Source organism: Phaethon aethereus, assembly GCF_964289735.1.
Source record: "Phaethon aethereus genome assembly, chromosome: 4".
Lineage (NCBI taxonomy): Eukaryota > Metazoa > Chordata > Aves > Phaethontiformes > Phaethontidae > Phaethon > Phaethon aethereus.
In genome coordinates, this window is record NC_138578.1 from 56560575 (window position 1) to 56566574 (window position 6000).

The following is a 6000-nucleotide window of genomic DNA, read 5'->3' on the forward strand; positions in this document are numbered from 1 at the left end:
TTAAAAAAAAATCATATTGTGAAAGCGATACAAGAAATATCTAATCACTGCTGCCCAGATCCAGCAATTTGTTTTGTGCAGGAAGACGTTGCTCCACGTTATTCTGGGTGAGGCTGTGGCTTTCTCCTTTGCTTTCCATGGCGTGGTTATTCAGTGGGCCAAGGAGAGGGAGTAAGTATGGACTGCCTTGTTAAGTCTGGTGGCTAAACGTTGCCAGGGAGTTACTATTGGGCCAGGGAGAGGAAAATAACTGCAGTAAGAGGGACTGAGATCCCCACATCAAAGCAGCCTCTTGGGAAGTGAAATATGCTAGGTCTAAGTCCAGTTTGGGACATGGGGGGCAAGGGGAGACCTTTCCACCCACAGTTTAAGCACATGCTCTTGATTAAAATGATGAGAACAATTAGGTGCTTACGGATTTCTGTAGTTTTAGACCGTACCCACAAAATTATTTGCCAGTAAAGAGATTAATACTATCTAGATTGATGGCTCCACTCTGTTTGTACAAAGGTTGTATATCAGTTAAGCTGTTTGTGAATCAACGGTTCATCTAAATTATCTTTACCAAGAGCACTGGAAATGAGGTAACTTTCCACATATGAATGGTTCCCACTGATCGTGCATATTTACTTAAGCAGTGGCCCACTACAGCTGTAACCTGTTATTCTTAATTTGCCATTCTTCAAATAGCTCAATGACAGATGAATACATTGAATGAATACATTGTCAAAAAATGTCTTTAAGAAATACTTCTCACTTCCATCTAAGTCTACTTGTCTTTTCCTGATGTTAAAGATCTGCCTTTCCCCAGTCAGGGAAATTCTGCACAACATGAATGAAGATTACTAAAATAGTCAGTGCCTCACTTACTATTAACTTGCATGATGGAGACATCTGAACTCTTCAGGGAATACTTACAGTCAACAGTTTGCAGTCGTCAAACCCATGATTAATGCACAAAGAAATTGTGACTGCAGGTGATGAACTCGGTGAGCTCTCTTGAGAACACAGTTTTGTTCTCCCACAAACTGAATCTCACATTTCTCATATCTATACTGAGACCTTCTCCATTTCTACGTAGAAAAAGTAATAAGAGAGGAAAATGAAACCTAGAGCACAGAGAAGCAGGGTCTATTCAGAATCCAAAGTTTTGGCTTTTTTTTTAATGATGCACATTTTGCACTCCAAAGGGATTTAGTCCAGTAACAGTCGTTAATTATTGCAAAGAGAAACTGGATGAAAAGGAAAAGGAATTGTCCCTAGAGTTTAGTGTCAGTTTGCTGCTGATCTCTCTTCAGGTAATGTAAGGTACTACAAACAGTGACTACACACTGCAATCAACTGGAAAGCCAACTGATTTCTTAATACTTCTTTTGGAGCGTGTGGTCAGTCAGCTGTATTCTCCTTTTCCCAATCAAGGCTTTCTGATTTTAATTCCCTGTTTCTCCCCCAAGCTGATGCTTTTTGTAATTAGAGCATTACAGAAAGACTTTCTGGAAAGCCTACATAGAAGAAAAAGTAGATATCATTTCTTTTGTTCTACTCTGATCCTGTGGCGGTGTTTAATGTGATGATTACATGGAAATCTTGGTGCCCATCTGAGAGTGGTAAGAATTCACATGAGTGATTTTTATTTCTCTTAACCTGGAGATAGTATAAATTGGAATTTGATAAAATGCACAAATTAGAGCAAAATGAAACTGTACTTTTTCAGCTGCCCTTGGGTCTCTAAACCTTGCCAGTCCCTTTCCTTGTGTGTTTCTGGTTTTTTGCATGTGCACATCTGTGAGTAGTATTTTATTCTCACATGTATTTCAGGATTTATTCAGGCCTGTTTGTTTAAACTGTGCAATCCATAAATTTATAGATTGTCACTAGCCTTTATCTAGGTACTAGCCACAGTTCCTTTTTATCTTGGACATTATTTTCATATAATCCAAAGTAAATCTAAAATGGTATTTTATTTTCTGCACCTTTTTGTATTAATTTTCAACATCCTAGATTTTGTGGTGAGGGCAGAATCAATGCAATTACTTAGATACAGAAGGATATTAAAATATGCCATGATAGCTCCTGCTCGCTAAAATCCATGACCTGATCCCCAGTTCATAAGAATTTGAAGGGGACCAAAAAAAATGTTAACTGAGTTAACTGTAGGTTTCCAAATGTGCATTTCCACCTGGGCATGCAGAGGAGGGTCATTAATCAATACACCCCATGCTGATTCTCTGCTGGTGAGACTGCTTCCCACCTCTGTTGGTAAGAATGCACTTCCTTGCTTTTGAAGGCTTGGACGTACCCCTGCCCACTGTAAACTAGAAGCACCAGAGGCGACATGAGGCTGGTGTAGTAGGATGTGATGCATAACTATTGCTAAAAAGCCAGGGTGATTACCATGTTGCAGCTCATCTCTCTGCCCTATGAAGGCATGTTGCTTATCAGATACAATAAGCATGAGGCCACTAGACCTGAGATGTCATTCTACCACATAGCCAAGAAAGGTAACCACGCTTCTGCAATCTGCATTCACCCTCAAATGTTTATGCAATGGAGGACTACAGTTAAGCTCACACAGTGCATACATTGAAAAAATACTTCATCAAAACTCATCTCAGAATTAAATTTTTAAGTTGAATATTATCCTAGATTTTCAAGCACCTTGTTAAGCAATGGATATATTTGGGTTCTAGAGGAGTGCAACTTTGATGGCATGACAATGGGGCATCCTGCAAGCATCAAAACAGCAACGAGTGAGATTTTCAATGCAAGTACAGAATTAAGCTAGCAAAAGGAACATTGAAAGTTGTTATCATAAGGAAAGATTTCTGCATCACAATCCACACTTGAAAATGGTGTGGATCATTTTTTCTTTTGAAGAGGCTACAGTAAAGTGGGAATGGAGAAAGAAAGAAAAAGAGAGAGAGAGAGAATGTAGTATATTGCTCTCTACAACTATGTGAAAGGAGGTTGTAGTGAGGTGGGTGTTGGTCTCCTTCCAAGTAACTAGTGATAGGACAAGAGGAAGCAGCCTATTTGTGCCAGCGTAGGTATAGACTGGATATTAGGAAAAATTTCTTTACTGAGAGAGTGGTCAAACATTGGAACAGGCTGCCCAGGGAGGTGGTGGAGTCACCATCCCTGGAGGTGTTCAAAAAACATGTAGACGTGGCACTTCAGGACATGGTTTAGTGGGCATGGTGGTGGTGGGTTGATGATTGGACTTGATGATCTTAGAGGTCCTTTCCAAACTTAATGATTCCATGATTCTATATACAGGCTTCTTTTATGCCAGCCTGTTAATGCCTGTTGCCCTTAATACAGCTTTTCTGCTGTTAAAATAAAAATGACAAAATCCCTCTCCTACTTTTCACTGAAGAATTTAAAAGACTGAAATGGAGACTTCTGAGTTCTTGCAAGATCTCGTTATGCAGAGCATCTCTGGAAGAGTCTGATACTTCAGTGAAACCTTAAGGTACTTCATATCTTTTCCATTCTAGTTTTCAGAATTCCACTCATGGGGATGGTCACTGGCTCTCCTGGCTCAGTATGCCATCCAGTTGTGGAGTGTCTTTCAACTTTAAGTGTGTGTTTACACAGTTAAATAAAGTGCTCTGCAAATGAAATGCTCAACTAAAATCCAGGCAGGAGGCTGCCATTGGTGGATGTCGTATTTCTTCTTGAAATCTGTTGCCCTCTTCTAAGAGAAATTACCACAGATCTTCCATCTTCTAGGCGCTTTATTCATCCACAGAGGTGATTGGGCCAATTTCAACTTTAGCTTTGAACTTAAAGTCATATGAGGGTGGGTTTAGATCTTTCTGGCTTACATTTCTAAACTAAAAAGAAATGTTTATGAGTGCTAGCATGGCAGCTGCAAGATGTGCGGTGTGTCACTGTGAAGCCTGGGTAACTTCACAGTGGGGATGCCAGTACCTGCTTGGGTCTAGATACAATAGGAACTTACTTGCCTAGAACTTTGCAGCACCTAGCTTGACCCTAGAAACTAGGAAGAGCTCTTAAAGAGATCAACCCACTTGGATAAAGAATAATCTGGGTATAGCAACAAACATTAGAAATATCACTACCTTGATTCTTATCTTATTTTAATGGTAGCCAGACTTAAATGCATGAAGTTTTGGACAAAACTTGAGCGTAATTAGTATACCCCTATAAATTTTCTAAATACATGGCTGAGTGAAATTCTAACTATATTTTCAATTAATTTTTTTTAGAATTAGATGACTTTGGATATTTTTACTTAGAAACATTTTTCATTCTTCAGTACTCAGTAAAGCCATGACCAAGGTGCACAGTGTAGCTTTGAACAGTCTATTTAGCAATTTCCATTTCAAGGTTCAGAGCCTGAAAATTATGGATGAACTGTCTGAAATTATACATGAGCTTTCTGCAGAATGCTTTTCTTTATGAACACCTCCTAGCTTATGTTTCTTTAAGATTATTTGTTATTTAAAACATAGCTTGTCTTGTATTATTTAGATGCTTGAATTGCATGTTACAGTAGCAATAACACACTCCAGGTAATTCATTTCCAGTGGAGCTTCACTCTGCTTGAGTGCTTAAAAAGCCATTTGGCTTTTCGTCTTGTACCTTTTAATGCCCCCCACAGTCTGCAATAGCTGTTCAAGAAATTCATTGCTTGTTGTGGCCTATTGCTTTAATTTAAAAAGCTAAATTTGGAGACTCCACATGCTCTGCTTTCAGTTTTTCCAGTGTAAAGCTGTCCTACCATGGGAAATTGGCAATGGACTTCACTGTCCCTGAAAAAAACCTCAGCATTAATATAGTGGGCACAGAGTAGAAAAATGTTTTGGCTGTGTCATACTTGGTGATATGTAGCGTAGATATAAATTTGAAACCTGCCAAGGCTTCTAAAAAATCCCAGCTCTCTTAATGCCATCTCTACCTTGGGGGATTTAATGCACCACAGAGACGCCGAGGTGGCACGTGATGTGGTACTCACGTGAGTCAGGAGGCACCACGGGAGTGTAAGCAAAGCAGCATGGCTGTGGCAATGCACTTACTGCCTGCATTGCTCCCTGTCTGGAGTGTCTGCCTGGTGCTGCATGATACTCCTGACTCTTGGGGATAGGTTTTGTGGAGACATGTCCAACGGCTGTGATGTAAACACTGAAATTCAAGAGCATCCTAAGTCTCACCATAGCATTCTGCCCTCAGGACAGCCCCCAAATCTCTTTTTGCTTGACTGGATTTGCTCATGTGGTACCTAAAATCCTGGGAAGAATAACAGCCAACAAAGTTTTCCGTCCAGCAGTGGGCATGGAAGGTCTAATTTCTCCCATTTTTCTAAACCTTTACCTTATCTTGCATCGGAAAGGAATATACTGAAGTCAAGAGCTGATCTCTACTACGCAGGAAAGCTGTTGGTAAAAAAGCACCTAACAACCAAGGGTAGACACAGTTGATGTCTAAAGGGTATTAAGCAATTCAGTAAGAGCTCCCCCACAACCCCAGCATCTAGAACTGACTCTAGGTAGCACAGATCAGTGAGGTGCTGAATCTAGATCGTTGCACTTGTGACTCTGCATGGTTTATCACTGCTTAGTCTTGGCAGATCAGCTTCTGACCCATTTAAAGGGCAATTTCCCTCACAGCATCTTCCCAAGTACCATCTAGGTATAAGTTTAGGTACAAACTCCAAATTTTAGGGTTCATCTAATGGTGATGGAGTCCCTTTTAACACGATAGAAGTCTGTTTCTGGGAAAAGAGGTTTGTTTGCATGTAAAGGTTCAGTCACACCACTGGGATGAGGGAAGTCTAAGTTAAACACTTTCAGCAGATCTGTCCTGTCCCAGGGGATTGCCCCCTCCTCCAGTGCCACAGAGCATTGGGTAAGATGTCACCTCTGTTAGAGCTGTGCCATTGTAGAAGCACAACTTAAAGGTTTATGGATGTCAGAGGAGAAAGAAGGGTATAGTTTGGCTTTTGGTATATCTGCCTAGTGTTTTGCAAGTAGAAGC